Source organism: Neopelma chrysocephalum, unplaced genomic scaffold (assembly GCF_003984885.1).
Source record: "Neopelma chrysocephalum unplaced genomic scaffold, ASM398488v2 Primary Assembly neopelma1_96914, whole genome shotgun sequence".
NCBI classification, from domain to species: domain Eukaryota; kingdom Metazoa; phylum Chordata; class Aves; order Passeriformes; family Pipridae; genus Neopelma; species Neopelma chrysocephalum.
This window is the reverse complement of record NW_020925557.1, coordinates 166,404-185,348: the sequence shown is the minus strand read 5'-3', so window position 1 is coordinate 185,348 and position 18,945 is coordinate 166,404. Positions and strand designations below refer to the sequence as shown.

At 41.3% G+C, this 18,945-nt stretch overlaps 1 long non-coding RNA gene across 1 annotated transcript; it reads left to right on the top strand.

The window, feature by feature from the left end:
* The first annotated feature begins 2,619 nt into the window (after positions 1–2,619).
* Positions 2,620–17,710, top strand: LOC113960813. Its single transcript, XR_003532108.1, has 3 exons — positions 2,620–2,630; positions 3,270–3,271; positions 17,623–17,710. It is a non-coding gene; the product is annotated as an uncharacterized LOC113960813 (long non-coding RNA).
* Positions 17,711–18,945: the final 1,235 nt, after the last annotated feature.

Genomic DNA, 18,945 nt, shown 5'->3' with positions numbered 1-18,945 from the left:
GCATGTAGAGGCCTTCCTAATTAGGGGCTTTCCAAAATCTGCAGGTGTACCTTTATCTCTAGTTTCTCAAGGGTTTCTTGCTATAAACATACTATGTTCTCAAACCTTATAACTAGACACACAGCTAACAAGTAAAAACATTGCATATTTTCACACAGTCTATAAGTATAAACATTACAGCTTGCAACTTCTAAAGTCATGTCAAGCAAGGCCTACAGAAATGCAATAGAAATTGTTCATACAATTTGTATCCTGCAACAAATCTCCCGTTCAAATTTGAACAATTTAAATTGTATTTCTGTAACATTTCTTATTGTACCCATAACATTTCAATAAACACAACTACATACAATAATACCACTACCATTAACAAACTTAATAAGCTATTGCTTCAAGGCTTGTGCTCTTAAATTTTACTTAAAAGTGCTTCTCTAAATGTAAGGTTTATTCTTAAAAAATTTTATTCAACCTAAAACACTTCTGGAAATGGAACTCTATTCAATTGTGGGTTATGTGTCTTCTATTTTTACGTAAGGGTGTTTGTGTATATGTTCACATGTTCACACATATACATGCATACATTTTCATTCATTCTCTTTCACACGGTGGCCACCATCATCCAAACACACTTCAGACAAACATACTTTTGAATTCCATGTCACTGTGTTTTACAAACTAAGAAACTATAATAATTCTCTAGTACCTTATAATGTTAAAGCTTCTTAACCAAACAGATAAAACTAACCAGATAGATAAACTTTCTTTTACCAATACCTAGTGAGTAATCCAAAGGTCATACAATACATTATACTTAAATTCTTACCCTCTATAATTATGTGCTTCTTAACTTTTAAAATTATGTGCCTTAAAAATACTAAAAAATTGTGCTCAATAAACTGTGTTCTAATAGTATTAAGACAACTGTTAGCTACAACAGCTTCTGGTGGCGTCACAGTCACCTGCAGGAACAACATCAACCTTGTTCCGAAGAACCAGCTTCTTTCCAAGGCCTCATCCATCATGCAGATAGCTAGAGAACACCTGTGTGCAAAAAACTTAACACATGAAAACACTTTTGCAAGTCAACTAAGGGGCTGACATCCTTCTTTCTCCCCATTTCTGCTTTTGCAAAAGTGTTTTTAAAATTCTTAACTCACTAATTTCTTTACCAAATACCTTTGTGATAATAGCAAGATTCTATAGCAGTTCTATTTTGTAATAGAGTATGTATATACTATCTATAACTTCTAACAATTCTGATAAAATTATAGGCTAACATGTCTAAAAATTTCATCTTCATGTTTTCATCTAGGTCAGGATGGGCAGTAATTGCATAATGCAACCGATTAATAAACTTCCAAATGGCTCTGTTGGTCTCTGTCATACTGTAGTAAAAGATGGAGCTGTCTTCTCATCATGTATTGCTTGTATTGCTTTTCTGATCACAACCTACAGTTGTGCTACAAAAGCTGTTTCAGCTGAAAAGTACAGATTGTTAATAAGCATAAAGTAAAATATATAGGTGAAAAGAAAAGAATTCCTACAGATCACTTAGGCTTTCAGTTAAATGTGATTTGTAAAAGAAAAGCAATGTATTAACATTTGCTTCAGGATGCATAATAAAGCTCCAAGATTTTAACTGATTTTAACAATAAAACAATAGGTTTTGTCAAAGCTGAGGAATCATCTATTGAAAGAATGAAACCACAAGATTGAAGAAATGATAACAATTATATCTGATTACACTAAAAAAAAGGAAGTCTTTTCTACAGACTTAATTACTCTCAGCAACTCTAAAGTTTCAATAAATCTCATTCAAGATGTGATACATAGCATTTGTAAGTGTCAAATCAAAAGGAATACTGAACATTCTCAGTTTAAAATCTCTAGAATGCAAAGAAATCATACTAGCTAGCAAGTTAAAACTACAACAGAGAAAGAAATATTGTCTCTACAGATGAAGTGATCAAAGATTGCAAAGAGTGAGAATTTTTCTCAGCATTTATCAATTCTGCATATGCAGATTGCAAATAGATACTAACACCTGGCAAAGAAGGTAGTCTCATGTTAGGGCACTGCAGAAGTACTGGAAATGTGACAATCCAAGCTGTATTAAATGCCACAGTAGCATTGCTTCAGTTACAAAACCATTGCCTAGAGTAGCTTATAGAAAGTTCAATGTGTACTATACACAGTTCTAAAAAAGAAAGATGGTATTGTATTGGTATAGTTAAACTGAAGCAAGTGTGTACATAAGAATGATGCACTGATTTAAAATTGTTACTTATTAGTTTATTCTTGCTTCACAACAGTGCCATATCTATGGGCAAAGTAGGCTTCAGTCTTAAGTAGATGCTTGAACTATCAGTCTCATAGGATTAGCAATTTTAAATTAAGGAAGAAGTTGCAAGAAAAGATAATTTCATGCTTCGAAAAGAACTTTCATTCATGTCAAAGGCTTGAAACTTAGAACCATCAGTTCAGAATCTTATCCAAATGGTGATGTCATCAATGCATTTTAAAGTGGCTTTCAATTAGGTTAAATAAAGAAAATAGAAAGCTCAATAAGAATTTCTATTTTTAGATAAGGTTTGCTTTAAATGCATAATCAATTCTGTTAACTGTAGGATGTGATGCACATGACCGAGTTTATAGGTGTTTAGTGAGAGTTTTGTGCTGCTTAGTATGTTACTGTGAATAGTTAGCACAAAGATAATGTTATAAAAGAGTGGGTCTATAACTTCTTCTCATTGAAAAAGTACATATATTGCATAAGTCATACTCGGTAACATTTGCTCTGGGTTGCAACAGCATTTGTTTTCCTTTTTAAAATGTTTTATCTGCTTAAATTTAAAAAATTATTTTTCAGTTTTCTTAGCTCAAATGAGCATACAGATAAGGCAAGCATTCAGGGAACATTTTTGTATTTAAACTCTCTCAATCAATAGTACTGTAATTTAAGTCTCATCCAAGCCATAACAAGGTCTTAAGAAAGCTAAATTGCATGCGTGTGGAAATCTATAGCAAAAAGAGAAGAAATAAAAATTAGGTCAGTCTAACTGTTTCCTGTAAAGGACAAAAATATCTTATTCTCCCAGACCTCTTTCTCAGTCAATTATAATGAGATGTGTAGACTGAAACTTGATTAGACAGAAGAAGGGTTAGGAGAGCATTGATTACATGTTTATGCAGATTTGTCTGTTCATCTTAGCTGAAATGAATTCTGACATCTTTTTGACATGAATAAGGTAGGATTTGATAGAATTCAGCAGTTATTTGAGTTTCAATAAGTAACTCTCTTGTCACTTCACTATCTAATCTTACTAGCATTGTGATCTTACACTGGGACAGCAGGTCGGTTCTTTGATATTAAACTAGCAAATTGACAAGAAGCACAAAAACTAAGGTCTAATAGTTCTTCCAGGGGTCTAAGAATTCAAAGCTTTCTCAGATAGCTAAAGACTACTGCAAAGATCATGCTATGAAGTTAAAGGGGAAACGGTCTTTTCACAAAGAATTTTTTTTTTAAAAAGAAAGCACAAGAAAACTATATTTTCTCAACCAGAACAAAGTTACATCTCTTTGTGGCTTTGGTAAACTAGACTTAATTTTTCCCTACTCATTCTCATTAACACATGCCATTTGAAAAAATATACACAACAAATAGGAACGTCTCTAGATGTCAAAAATCTGGGAAGTGTATATGGTAAAGCATCACACCAAAAGACTTAGAATAGTGCAGTGCAAGGGAAAGCATAGACTCTTACAGACTTTAGTGTGTCCAGTCTATACGAAATGAATTCTGAGATAAAGCTTAAAGAGCTAAGAGAAAAAAGGTCCTTATTATTGGAGATAATACTTATTCTTAAAATACTATAACACATGTTATAGTCAAAAGAGAGCAAACTCTTTTAAAGTTTGTATAAAAGTTTTATTTAAGGCAAATGAGCAAAACAGCGCTGGGCGGACGGGGGTCTCTTGCCCCACCAACGGTCTGCAAATTCAATAAGTTTCAGTTTGTCTTTTATAGGTTTATAGCTTCCCGCCTTCCCCAGGGTCTCCTCCTGTTTTCTTTTTTTTTCGTTATCAGTTCAGTTTGCGCATGCTCTGTTCTTGTTGCTAGGGGCCCCTTCTTCCCTGTTTCTTTTCTTTCTTATCAGCTCTGCCTGTCATCTTCTTCTTATCAGGTCTGTCTGCCTTCTTTCTCTTATCAGCTGGGTCCACACAGACTCTGTTTTTGTTGTTAGGGCCCCTTCTTCCCTGTTTCGTGTCTTCCTTGTCAGACTCTGCTCCTGTTGCTAGGGAAATCTCTTTCTACATATATATCTAAGACCTACGGGTAACATAATAGAATATAGTTCGTCATGATAACATAACATTACAGTTTGCAATTACAGTATTACAAATGTAATTTGATAAGCAAATTATCTCTTTTTGTCTTTATTGACTATCACAGTGTGCTTAATATTCTTTTTGTTTTGTCATTGGCATTGTCATAAGCTAACAAGTCTATGAACTTTGCCTTCATGTCACTATCCATGTCTGGATCTGACTCCACAGCTTGACGCAAACGATTCACAAATTGATCATGTGGTTCATTGGGTCCCTGTTTGATTTTAGTATATGAGGGTTCTGTCCTTGCATCCCTCACTGCAAGTAATGACTTATAAGCCAAGTCCTGACTAATTTGTAGCACTTCATTTGGAAACTGTTTTTGCAAGTTTATACTGTCGTACTGACCAGAACCCATGAGTATGTCAGCAGTAACACCAAAGAGAGGGTGTCCTTCCTGCCTAAGTTGTGCAGTAGCTGTTGTGCACCTGGCATTCCATTCGTTGAAAAATTGTACCTGCTGAGAAGGAGAAAGCAATGCAATTATAATTATATGAATATCATATGGTATTAATAAATGAGCAGCAAAGAGATGCTGCATTACTAATTGTGTATAATCACCCTTTAAACCATGCTGTGTTACAGTTATTTTAGCTTCTTTAAGAATCTCCCAGTCTAAAGCTTTCCAGGGTTTATTCTCTGTCAAAGCTGACACATTAGAGGAGGCTGTATTCAGCTGAACAAGCTGTCTCTCCACTAGTTTAGACTCAAGCTCTTGAAAGCAAAACAATAAAGTATTTATATGGTCTTTTATTGCAAGCATAGTAGCTTTCTCGCTTCCACTGTCCGAGCTCTTGTCATCAAAAGACAAGCTTGAGGGTGAAAATTATGAAAATAGCTCTTCTGAGTTACTATGATTAGGTTTCTCTTCCTTCTCTCGCAGCAGTATTGATGCAGGTGCAGTATCGAAAGCAAACGCTGACTCAGGTGCAGGCGCCGGTCTCGGCAGAGGAGCCATGAACTCTCCGGCAGCGGCTCCGGTCCCCGTCCGAACGACGGTGGTTTCTGCCGAGATGGTAGTTCCTGTTGAGACGGCAGCAGTTTCTGCCAAGACGGTAGTCCTTGTTGAAATAGTTCCCGTTGCTACAGCAACATTTGCAGGGGCGACTAGGGTCACAGGAGCCACAATCTCTATGGGCGGATTTCCGGGTTTTGATGCGACGTCTCCTGGTGACGTAAATCCGTACGACATGGTGGTCCCAGGTGATACCGATGCAGGGACATCTAGTGTCGCGGAGGCTTCTAGCAGCTCTGTTCCAGGTTGCGCTTGGGCAGTGAGAACTTCTGGCTCTGCGGCCAGTACAGGCACAGAGAAAGGAGTCAGTGCAGGCTGCGCAGGCGCAGCACAGGGCGGTGGCACTGGCACGGCACCAGCATTCTCCTCAGCTGCTCCCACTTTTCTCACAGTCTCTGCACTTTCTACTACTACAAGCACGGTGCTAAACGGAGGTGAACCCGCTGCTTTTAAGGTTTCTAGCGTTCGCGACTTTGCAGGCGCAGACACTGGGACCTCCCCTAAAGCAGACTGATCGGCGCAGAGACACGCCGCAGTCCCGCTATCTCCCGACAAAGTTGCCTGAGCAGTTATAAGTTTTCACCGTTCAGTGCTTAACTCTTGCAGTGATTCAACGACAAAACGCCAGACTTTAGGGAATTTTCTATACTTTTTAACATTTTTTGACCTTTTTTCCATTTCTTCCCATAACTGTTCCTTTATAGTGCCCCATATAGACACCTGTATTGAGGCCATGTTGCTGAGAACGCAACTGCGATGGGCAGGGCACGTCTCTAGGATGAAGGACCACCGCCTCCCTAAGATCCTGCTCTATGGTGAACTTGCCACTGGCTGCCGCAAGAGAGGAGCTCCAAAGAAAAGATACAAGGACTCCCTGAAGCAACAACTCAGCCTTGGGCATATTGATCACCATAACTGGTCCACTCTGGCCTCTAATCGGGAGGCCTGGAGACAGACCATTTATAACGCTGCTGATGCTTTTGAGAAAGCACGCAGGATCACTCTTGAGGAGAAAAGACAACGCAGAAAGAATCGAACCTTGCAGAATATACCATCTAAGGAGTCTTTCTGCTGTGTCTTTTGCAACCGGACCTGCCTTTCTCGTATTGGCCTTTTCAGCCACCAACGCGCTTGCATGAAAAATGGGTAGAGCCCTTCCCAAATCTTCGTTCGCGAAGCCTAGCCATGATAGACACCTGAAAGGCAGCTTGAGCGGTAGGAATTAACTTCTTTGCTCTAACCCATTCTAGTAACCCTTTAAGGACTTTTTTGTCATAATTAGAATCTCTCTCAGAGAGAATTAATTGGAGGAGCGTTTGCACCGCCTCTTCTTCTTTTGAAAGAGCGGACCCCATACCCCCCTTCAGCCGCTCACCTGATCAGGGTGAGATTCCGCTCGTATTGCGGTTCTGCGCGCAGCTTTAAATTCTTGACTCCAGGGGGCAACGTCTCGTCTATCGGCTGCTTCTCTCGGCTCCTGTTCGCCTTACGTCCCTCGGAATGACGAAACCGGAGTCCCTGTTTTTCCAGGCACCAGACATCGGGAGAGGAATTAAACCAACTTTGCTACCATTTGTGGGTGGAGAGGTTCAGGAACACATGCAAACGATCAATGTGATCAGGCAAAATGTCTGCTTTATTAGAAGAAAAGACATCTTTTCTACTGCTTATGACACTCAGACATGTGATTCTTCTCCAAGTTAGATTGGATACATAAGGAAAACATACTTTGTTGTAAGGTGTTAATTGGATGTCAACAGGTGGTCATAGGAGATGAGAAAACTTGTTCACCTGCCAAAAACACCTCATTCACCTTGGCACCAGGCCTCCTTTGTTCTAACTTCAACCCCTGTAGCCATCTTTAACTACGCAGTTAGTTTTAGTGTCCACACCCAATTATGCCAAGAGTCACAGAAATACAATAGAAATTGTTCACACAATTTGTATCCTGCAACAGAGACCATAATGAGTTTTGGGCAGAAGTTTGATCTCACACCAGTGCAATTATCAGAAATCCAAAGATCAGCATTGGGAATGCTTGAGAGTAGATGGTTCTTGTTCTGAGGTCCATGCTTTCTCAGGGGCTCTCTTGACTCGAGAGTAGTGGATCCACGTGGGTTTCTCTTTCACTCAGATCACTGTAAAGGTGGTCATCAACACATGGAAGGGTCCATCCCACTTCTCTCATAGTGGTTCTCCTGAAAAATTCTTAACATATACCAAATCACCAGAACTAAATGGATGTAATTTACCATCAGGTTGCTTGAGCTGGTGTTCTTATACCAAAAAATCTGAGCAAGTTTGAGCTGGCTCCCTGCCAAAATCTCCAATGCTCAGCAAAAGCCTGCTTCCCAGAGAGGGAAGAAAAAAACCGAACAGCCAAAGCTATAGCAAAATATATATATTTTACATATAAAACAGATATATACAGTGAGAATACTGTATACATATAACCCCAGAAACCCCAAATAGCTTCCTAAAAGGGAAGAGGAGAAGGGAGAAGGGAAAAAGGACAAAAAAAGGATGCAAAGGGACAGAAACAAAACAGGTATGCACAATCTAAAAAAACCCGGTAACCAGCAAAATAAAGAACTGGCAAAATCTCACCACTTCCCTTGAGAGAAGCAGGACGGCTGGACGCCGCCCAGCACTCTCCCCTCACACGTGGAAGACAACAGCAGTCACTGTAGGCCTCAACTCCAGATAAGCAAGACCAAGACAGGGACCCACCGTTCTCGAACCTTGCCGGAAAGGAAGAGAGTAAGCTCTCTTATCTACGCCTTATTTATACCCCAGGTTATGTAAAGGAATAGCATGGAATACTTCCTTGGTCACTACCCTAGTTCCTTCCTGGTTACAAGCTGGTCTCCAGGAAGGCCTAGGGTGAAAACTATCACAAGTAGTATTTTTCTGCAGTTGTTTTCCTATAGCCATAACATAATATATAATAACATACTGATTGCCTATTTGATCTAAGGCTTTGCTATTCACAGTTTATATCATATAGGGTCTGCCAAATAAAATTTCAAATGGACTCAGCTTTTCTTTTGATCTTGGCTTGACCCTTAGTCTGATTAAAGCAATAGGCAATGTTTGGTGCCAATGAAAATTTGTTTCTTGACATATTTTAGCAATTTACTCTTTAATGAGATGATTCATCTTTTCTACTTGCCCACTTGCTTGGGGTCTGTAGGGTGTGTGCAACTGCCAATTGATTTTCAGTGCTTTGCTTATTGCTTGTACAATTGCTGCACAAAAGTGTGAACCTCTATCTGAAGAGATACACTTAGGCACTCCAAACCGTGGTATAATCTCTTTCAACAAGACTTTAACCACTTTTCTTGATTTATTTGTTCTACATAGGAAAGCCTCAGGCCATCCAGAAAATGTGTCAGTCAAAATTAATAAATAACGATACCCCCCTTTTATTGGGAGTTCAGAGAAATCAATTTGCCAAATTTCACGTGGGAAACACCCTGTTTATTGCCCCTTGGTGGATTTTAGTTCCGGTATTTGGACTATTTTTCAGACAAAGTTCACATTGGGATGTGACTCACTTTATTGTGGTAAATAAATTTGGCCCTGCTACTCTAGTCCTTAAGTGTTGATAGAGTGAGTCTAAACCCCAATGAGTCTTATGTTCTGCTTTTACAAATTGCCACATTAATTTTTTTGGTAGTACTAACTGACCTGTTTTCAGTTGACCCTATCCGTTGTCTAACAGTTTACTTCCATTTTCATGTATCCACTTATAATCTGTTTCTTGGTATTCTACCTGTTGATCTGTTTTTAGTTCTTCTGGCACTAGAGCTGCTACTGGCATTCTTCTTGTAGCAGCTAATTTAGCTTCTGCATCAGCTTTTCTGTTTCCTGTTTCTGAAACTGTGTTGCCTTTCAGGTGTCCCCTGCAAGGCATTATAGCCACCTGTGATGGGAGTTGGACTGCTTCTGACAATCGTAGGATATCCTCTGTGTGTTTTACAGCTTTTCCTTGGGCAGTCAGTAGCCCTTGTTCTTTCCAGATTGCTCCATGGGTGTGTACAATGGCGAAGGCATACTTGGAATCCATCCAGATGTTTATCTGCTTTCCCTTTGCCAGTTGAAGAGCCCGAGTGACAGCTATTAGTTCTGCTTTCTGGGCTGTGAAACAGGAGGGTAAGCCCAAAAGAGTTAACTAAGAAACTTGGGCCTACTAACAAGTTACTTACATTCAAAACGATTTGTTCTGTACTGCTAACTGGACCGAAGCTTAACAGAGTGCTAAGGTACATGTAATGGGCCTAGAGGTAATAAATTAAGATTCAGTAAGCTAAAGTAGACATTTGAATAGGAGAAATAGGCCAGGAGCCAGGGCTTTCTCCAAGCTTAAGCGAGCGGGTCAAGAACAATGGAAAGGAAGAAAGGTCGGACTGAGGAAGATGAGAATATGCCCCCTCCCCATGGGATGAAGACAGGATGTACCCCTAGAATTGGGGATAGAGAGAAGCTCCGCCCCAAGCTCCGCCTGAGCTCCACCTATACTCCGCCTGTTATCAATATGTATGAATAGATGCTGTAATCACTTGAATATGCATTTAATCACACCTGAAAGATTGTATAAAACTGCTGATTTTGTGTGAAGCCTTTGAGCAAGTTTTTCCAGCAATAGCTGGCTTGCTCCCAGTGCTGCTAATAAATACCTTTGCTGCTCAAAAGATCAAAGTTTCTCTGAGCAGTTCTTTATACCCGATTTTTTGGATTCAGCTGAAGTCCCTGTAGGTAAAGGATTTGATTCAATTACCTGTTCTGTGGTGGTTACTGCATAGCCAGCCATTCTTACACCTTGCTTTACAAAACTGCTACCATCCAAAAACCAATCGTCTGTGTCTTGGAGTGGTTCTTCTTTGAGATCTGGGCAGTTGGAGTACACTGTTTCAATGGTCTCCAGGCAGTCATGCACAACAGGTTCCACTGAGATTCTTCCTTCTGGGAATGAAGCTGGGTTGACAATGTTAGTCACCTGAATGGTTACATCATCTGACTCAGCCAGGATCACCTGGTATTTCAGGAACCAGGAAGGTGACAACCAATGGTTCCCTTTTTGTTCCAGTACTGCTGATACGGTATGGGACACTAACACAGTCATTTTCTTTCCCATTGTAAGTTTCCTGGCTTCTTCTAAATTTACAACCACTGCTGCCACTGCCCTTAGGCAGGTGGGCCATCCTTTGCTCACCTCATCCAATTGTTTGGAGAAGTAGGCTACTGCTCTTTTGTATGGCCCTAGTTGCTGAGCCAGGACCCCTAAAGCCATTCCTTGATGCTCATGCAAGAACAACCAAAAGGGCTTCTCACATCAGGCAAACCCAACGCCGGAGCCCTCATGAGCTCTCGCTTCAGTCGGTTGAAGGCTTCGCTTGCTTTGGGGGTCCAGACTATGTTATTCTTAGTTATTTTCAGCAGGTCATACAAGGGCTTTGCAATTAGTCCATATTGATATATCCATAAACACCAACCTGTCATTCCTAGAAAGGTTTGAAGGTGTCTCACTGTTTCTGGTCTGGGTGTCTGACAGATGGCTTCCTTTCTCGCTGTCCCCAGGGATTGTTGTCCTCCCGACACTTCATATCCCAGGTACATGACTTTCTCCTGGACCAGTTGAGCTTTCTGTTGAGAGACTCGATAACCACTTAAACCTAAGAAATTAAAGAGAGATATTGTCCACTGAATGCAATCCTCTTTTGTTTCGGTTGCTATTAGGAGATCATCTACATATTGTAGAAGAACGCCATCTCCCGGTGGCTGTTGCCATAGCTCTAGCTCCTTGGCTAGCTGGTTACCAAAAAGGGTGGGACTATTCTTAAAGCCTTGGGGCAACACTGTCCAGGTGATTTGTATTTTTCTCCCACTGCTGACAGACTCCCATTTGAAAGTAAAAATCTTTTGACTTTCCTGAGCTAGGGGTAGACAGAAAAAGGCATCTTTTAAATCTAAATTGTTAACCAAATCAAATCATCCCTTAATTTTGTTAAAAGTGTATAAGGATTTGCTACCACAGGGTGTATAGTTTTAGCTATTTCATTTCCTGCCCTTAAATCTTGAACTAACCTATAAGTTCCATTTGGTTTCTTGACTGGGAGAACTGGGGTGTTGAAGTCTGATTCACACTCTATCAAAAGCCCTAATTTCAAAAAGTTTTCAATTATTGGTTTAATCCCTTTTCTATCTTCTAACCTCAGTGGATATTGTTTCTTAGCCACTGGTCTAGCTCCTGGTTGTAATTCTATTTGAATAGGAGTTGCCCATTTTGACTTACCTGATATGTTAGTGGCCCACACCAGGGGGTACACTTGATTTATAATTTGGTCAATATCTTGATTGTTTTTTTCTGGTTCTATACAGCTCACAGCCAAACTCAGAGCTGCTAACAATTGTTCCTTGCTCACTTTGAATTCAATCTTACCTCGTTTAAATTCTATTACAGTTCCCAGATTTTCTAGTTGGTCTCTGCCCAATAGGGGTTTGAGTGAATTTGGTAAACACAAAAACTGATGCACTCCCATTTGTTTCCCAGTTTTGAATTTTAGGGGTTTCAAAAAGAAAGCCTTTTCTGATTGACCAGTGGCTCCCATGACTTGAACATATTTATCACTTTTAGGTATCAGTTCTTGATTTAAAACAGAAAATGTAGCTCCAGTGTCGATTAAAAAGTCCAATTTTTCCTTTTCTTCCCCTAGCTCAATTTTAACCAGAGGGTCTGCTAGGGATAAACCAGTCGATCCCCTTCATTCAGTATCCTGGTGGGCTATGACAGCCCCTTCTGAGTTTCTATTTGCCGATTTAGGGCAGTCTCTCTTCCAATGTCCCTCCTGCATGCAGTAGGCACATTGATTTTGTCCTACTTTTGTTTGCTGGAAAGGCGAGCCTCCTCTCCCTTGTATTGCCTGTCCTCGCCCACACCCCTAATATTCTGTCCTGGTACCCTTAGAGTCTGAGTTAGAGCAGTGACCACTACCCCTGCAAATTTTCTATCTTCCCTTTTCTCCCTGTTATTGTACACTTTCCAAGCTTCATTCATGTCCTAGGGTAAAAAGTGTTTTCCCCTAGAGTTAGAAAGTGGTAACCCCCGAGGGGGTGGTGTTTCTGGGTGCAGGGCCAATCACAAGCTATATTTCGCTCCTTCGAAATCAACATATTATAACAGACTGGAAAAGAAGGAGGATGAGGTAGTTGAAAAAAGTTGTAGCCATGTTGTGAAGCCATGAGGAGGGAGGGCCAGCAGGCCCCCCCCTCCAGCAGGCCCTCCCCTTCAGCCCCTGGCTGGGGGGCCTGGAGCAGCACAGTAGCTGAGTGGAGCCCCCACTGAGGCTGGTGATTGACGGGGACTCCGAAAGAATCGGAGAGACCCCTGGATCACACCTTCTTCCCCCTCATCTGTGAGGGGGAAGGAAGATGGTTGCTTGCAGAGATGAACAGAGACAGCGGTGGCTGAAAGCCAGAAAGATAGCCAGCAGCAGCGAGATGGCGTGGAGCCAGGCTCAAAGATGCAGAGAGATGTCCTGCAATGACGGAGAGCTGGCAACAGAACAGAGAAAACTCAGTGAAGACTGTTTTGGGGATAAGACTGAATTAAATCTCCCCAAAACCCCTTTCAGAGACCCTCTTTTGGAAAGAGGGGTGGATTTCCATTTGAAGGGAATTCCGAAATGCAGCAGCACCAGAGAGGAGTGAAAGCCTCTAAGGAAGTCCCCCGAAGGCTCGGGCTTGAGGGATTGGGATTTTCACAAAGTAAGAACAGGAAAATTCTGACTACAATACTCAAATCTGCTTCCTTAAAAATAAAGGACACTAACTAATACTACAGAAACTAATTTGAAGGAACTGTGACCTGAAAGGTGACAAAAAGACTTTTTTCTTCCCAGACTCTTGTTGAAGAAAAAGAGAAATCTAATCTAATGTAAATATATTATTTCATCATAACTGGTCTACTCTGGCCTCCAATCGGGAGGCCTGGAGACACACCATCTATAACACTGCTGTCTCCTTTGAGAACACACGCAGGATCACTCTCGAGGAGAAAAGACAATGCAGAAAGAACCGTGTCTTGCAGAATATACCACCTAAGGAGTCTTTCTGCTGTGCCTTTTGCAATCGGATATGTCTATCTCGTATTGGCCTCGTTAGCCACCAGCGTGCTTGTAACAAATGTGGATAGAGCCTTCCTAAATCTTCGTTCGCGAAGCCTAGCCATGATGATGATGATGATTTCATCGTAGAAGAGATAGTTTAGTTGTTACCTATATATATGTAAGTAAATAAACCTTGTAAGTATTTTCCCCTTCCCTCAATGCTGAGTAGCTGTGTTTTGTCTGAAAACCCTCTCACACTGAAGCAAATTGTGGGAGGGGGGCTTGAACTTGGAAATTGGATTTTTGAGGGGTCTCAAACCACCACAATTCATTAACACCTTGTAATGGGTTTGTGTAGTCAAATAGCACTTCCTTTTCCTGGGAAGAACAGGATATTCCATGCCATGTTATGTCAGCCCGGCTATATAAGGGGAGGGAAAGTTAACTCGGTCTTCTTCTTCCTTCCGGGAATGGCTGGATAGACAACTGTGCCTGTCCGAGGTGCCATTCAGTGAGGGAGGTAGAATTTTTTTTTTTACTCTTGGTTTCCTTTGCCTGTGTGTTTGTAGCATTATTAGCTTATTCCTTCCTTTTTCTCCATGTAAATATAAACTTTTGTTCTTGGTAAGCGTGAGATTTTTTCACGTTTTTTTTTCTTCCGTCTCTCCTTGGGAAGGGGGAGGGGAAATCTGCGCAGGCTCGGCGGACAGCTGGCGTTCAGCCAAAGTAAACCACCACACACCTCTAAATCTTTATTAGCAGGGTGATCTATTTTCTGTAACCTTTTTCTAATATCAGGGTTACTTTGTCCCATTAGCAACCCCACCAATTGTTGTTTACTTGCATCTGATGATGGATCCAAGGTAGTGTATTTTCTCATAGCAACTCTAAGCCTGTCTAAGAATGCAGTAGGAGTCTCGTCCCATCCTTGCCTTACATCGTACAAGGCAGCCCAATTCACCGCTTTAGGAATAGCGCTTCGCAATCCTGTCTGGACCAATTTCCTATACTGCTCCAATAATTTATACTGATCAGGGTTATTCAGATCCCAGTTAGGATTTTGTAGTGGAAAAATTACATCTATATTCCCTCTTAAAACATTAGTGGCAATCTGTCCCTCCACATGATTTCTTGTTGTTTTTATTACAAGTTCCTTTTCTGTTTCTGTCAGTTCTGATAGTGTCATATCTATGTCTGACCAACCAATGTCCTGATTTTTCGCAATTAATTCAAATCTCTTAGCCACCTTCTCAGGATTTTCCCTAAAAAATTTAGCTTCCTCCCTCCAGCTATTCAAATCGCTTGTTGAAAAAGGTGCTTTTACTCTTGTCTGATTACCTGTAGGTGTTACTACCTGTGGCAGAGGAGCAACTGTGGCTAGTCTCAGTTCTAGCTTTTGTTCTACCCCGTCTTACTCTTGGCTTTCTGCCCCACAGTTTGACCACTATATATGCTACTCACTCCCTCTTCTGGGTCCTCTACGCTCTCTGTTATGCTTTCAGAATCTTCTGCCGCATCTAGTCCCGACTCCTGCGGGCTGCTAGGTCCCTGCCTAACTGGCTCTGGTCCTCTAAAATGAGTCGGCTGCAGTTCTTGAGAGTCTATGATACTTTCCTTGTCACTATCTTTCCTAGCTCAAGATATCTTTGACCTATACTGCATGCATCACAACAATGCTTTCTCGGTTCACTATTTTTCTGACTCTTCTCTAATGCCAAAACAAGGGGATCTTGAGGGGCTACATTAGTTCTGCAACTTTTCTGCCATTCTGGTTTATTTCTTAAAGTGAAAAACATATCTGCATATATCACTTCATCCCACTTCTGTTCCCTGCAGAGGAACAACATAAGCTGTAAAATTGTATTGTAATTAAGGCTTCCTTGCAGTGGCCATTTCTCACCATCATCTAATATATACAGTGGCCACCAATTTTGACAATATTTTAAAAAGATCTTTTTACTCAGATTCCCCCTGGGGATTCCTCCCAGATCTCTCCAGTGTTTTAATATACACCCCGCAGGAGTTTTGGCATTTATTTCTTTACTCATTTTGACCCCCATTATTAAAATAAAATATCAAATACTAATGATCACAACTATTATATTGACAAAATAATATCTACTCTTCAAATCTAAATCGATCAAAACCTCCTAAATCCATGAAACTCACAACCAATCTGTACTATTGGACAAATCCACAAGATGTCGCTCTTAGACCACAAATGTACCTGGTCTTCACAACCAATTTGTATATCTACACAAATCCACAAGATGCCGCTGTTGACCACAAAATACACACCATAACAAATTGAATGTTTCAAGAGATACACATATCTATGTCATGCAACAATAGAACCTAGCCCACCGAGTTTCCTCCAAACTTTTATTAGCTCCACATCTAATACAATATAAGTTTAGAGTCTGATCTAACCTTATTTCTTGGGTAGACTGGGGTCCAAGAATATATTTCCAACAAATATTACATAAAGCACGTATGTATAATGAACAATTACAGAACGGACAAATTCTAATTCTAGGTCTTAGGTTGTGTGGTGTATTCACAGTCAATTTTTCAGATCCCCTTCCCATAAAAACCCTTAACAAGATGTTTCTGTGACTGGTTCAGAACGAACAAAAAATTCAGAAGTTCGATTTTGTGTCCAACACAAAACAAGACAACACAAAATTACCAAAGCAACATATAACAAACAAAATACAATGACAACTGCTACACTCCAGAAGTACATAACACGATAGCGGCGCCCCAATTCCCAGTTCATACGGTGGTTATGAACTTAAGGGAACCAATACCACAAACAAAAGAACAACCAAAAGGAAACTTAGATACCTTGTTTCCCTCAAAATAAACAATATTTGGCCAAATACAAACAAATCTGGAACATACCAGCTCTCAAGGGCTATCACCCCAGGAAAAGTATCCTTTTCTGTTACACCCAGCGAGACAGCGTCCCGTCTTCGTCTTATGGGAACTCCAAAACCAAAATAGACAAAACCAAATATAAATACCTTTTATCAATAGGCAGCATTCTTGTCCAGACCCTGCAGGAAGCCACCAAAGAGGGGAGCCCCTTCGGGTAAAAAGAACTTACCCAAGGGCACCCAAGGGGGTCCTGAGCTCCGACGGATTCTGCAGCCAGGTGGAGGAAGGTGTCGTGCCTGCGGTCGCCAAATTGATGACGAAAAATCCAGTACAAAGAACTGCTCAAAGACTTTGGATCTTTTGAGCAGCAAGGTATTTATTACAACGCTGGGAGCAAGCGTGGTTCGCACCACAGAAAACTTGCTCAGAGGTATCACACAAAATCAGGGGTTTTATGCAATTTTCATATATGATTCTTATACATATTAATGATAGGCGAAGTATAGGCGGAGCTCAGGCAGAGCTTAGGGAGGTGCTTTTCTTGGCCCCCAATTTCGGTGGGGGTTCCAGCCTTCCGCCTGGGTTTTGGGGTCTTCTTCTCATCTTCATCGGTCTGACCTCTCTACCTTTCCATTGTTCTCAACCCGCTCACTGAAGCTTGGAGAAAGCCTTGGCTCCAGGCCTGTTTCTCCTATTCAAATGTCTACCTTATCTTACCTTATCCTAATTTATTACCTCTAGGCCTATTGTATACTGCTTCTAGCATTCTTCTAAGTTTTGGTCCAGTAGGCAGAACAGAACGAGTCTTGGTAGCTCAGGCAGAGTAGATGTTAAAAGGCCTATCTTAGTTAACTCTCTTAGGCCTGACTCTTGTTTCACTAGCCACATTTACACTGATTCATATGCTCCAAGGAGCCATGGAGTGGATAGGTCACTGGGCAGCCAATGACTGGCAAGTAAACTGAGTCCCTGTCTGGAAAACTAATAGTTGGAAACAGTTGTTGGAGATAGGAGAAAAGAAAGTGTTGCACATTGGTTGCGTCAAAGGACATGATTGATCTGGTTCAATCACTGCCTAGTTTAACCAACAAGTGGATAGCCTCACCCAGCTGCAGGAAATTAAACTTGTAAACGATGACCAGGAATAGGAACACCTGCTCGAATGGTTACATGTTAAGCGAGGCCACACTGGATGGGCTGACTTATACCGAGAGGGCATTGACCAAGTGTATTAGGGAGGGTTCAGACCATACTGAATCTTGAAACCATGACACTGTTGAAAGCTCCACAAAACCCAATATTTATTACCAAGAGGTGACCAACAAAACAAACAAACCCAAAAGGGAGGAAGGAGGAGAGAAATAAGCCCCCAGCACAACCTCTCCAGTTGCCCAGCTGTTGCCCATAAAGTTATCTTACCAACCTAGCATGCCTATAATTACCCATAGCAGAAGCTGCGTCCTTGGAGAGTCAGTAAGTTCACAAACTGGCAGGCGTCCCTACCAAAGGCAACATTGTCCTTGAGGTAAAGCTAGCTTGCCTCCAAGAAAGCACTATCTGCTTTTATACAATTAACTGAGTGACCTCAACCTGGGCAGGAGTGGTCATCACCGCCCAGCCAGAGGCTCTCTGTCCCACCCCCTTGGTTATATAAGTGCATCTTTTCTGCGCACGCGTGGCTTTCCCTGCGCCTGCGTACTGCACTCGGGGGGTCTTTTCCAAATGAGTCTGGGGGCGCTACTTCATCATTATAGTCTTCACTTTCTCCTTCAAGTGACCTTGGAGGATGATTAGCCAATCACAGAACACCAATTAAAACAGTTTATACAAGAAGCTCTCTCTCCAAGGGCGAGGTACCCGTTTATCAGAACTTGTTTTCTTATAACTTGGCAGGGAAAGAAAAAAACTTTTACAGTTGTCTGGGCCAAACACAGACCAAAAGTATCAGCATAAATTCACCCTGATACACCAAGGATGGCCCATATCTATTAAACTGTGTGAGCAGGTAATGACTGCCTGTTCACAATGCTGATTGCTACTCAAGAGGGTTCATACGAGCAAGGCATCCCCCCTGCACATTCAGGATAAGAAAACATTGTAGAACACCTGGCAGATTGATTACATTGGTCCATTATGGTCATCAGGTGGGTGAAAGTGCATCTTAGTAGGTGTGGAAGTTATTTCTGGCCTCACAGTAGCAACTGGATTTGCAAACTGGGGCAAACACAGTGAAGGGCCTGAAGGAGTTATTCAGTACACTCCCCCTTCCAGAGGAAATTCAAAGTGACAACAGGACACACTTTACAGCTGCAGTAGTGCGAGATTGGGCTAAGGAAGAAGGAATTCACTGGGCATTTCATACTCCATACTACCTCCAGGCAAATGGTATCACTGAATGTACCAATGGATTAGTTAAGCGATTTGCTAAAACTCATGAACCCGGATGGCATCAGCTATTGTCCCATGCCATCTACCAGCTGAACAACAGATGGAGTGGAGATGGCTGTCCAAAAGTGAAAGCCTTTTGCACATCCACTAATGCAGTTGCCC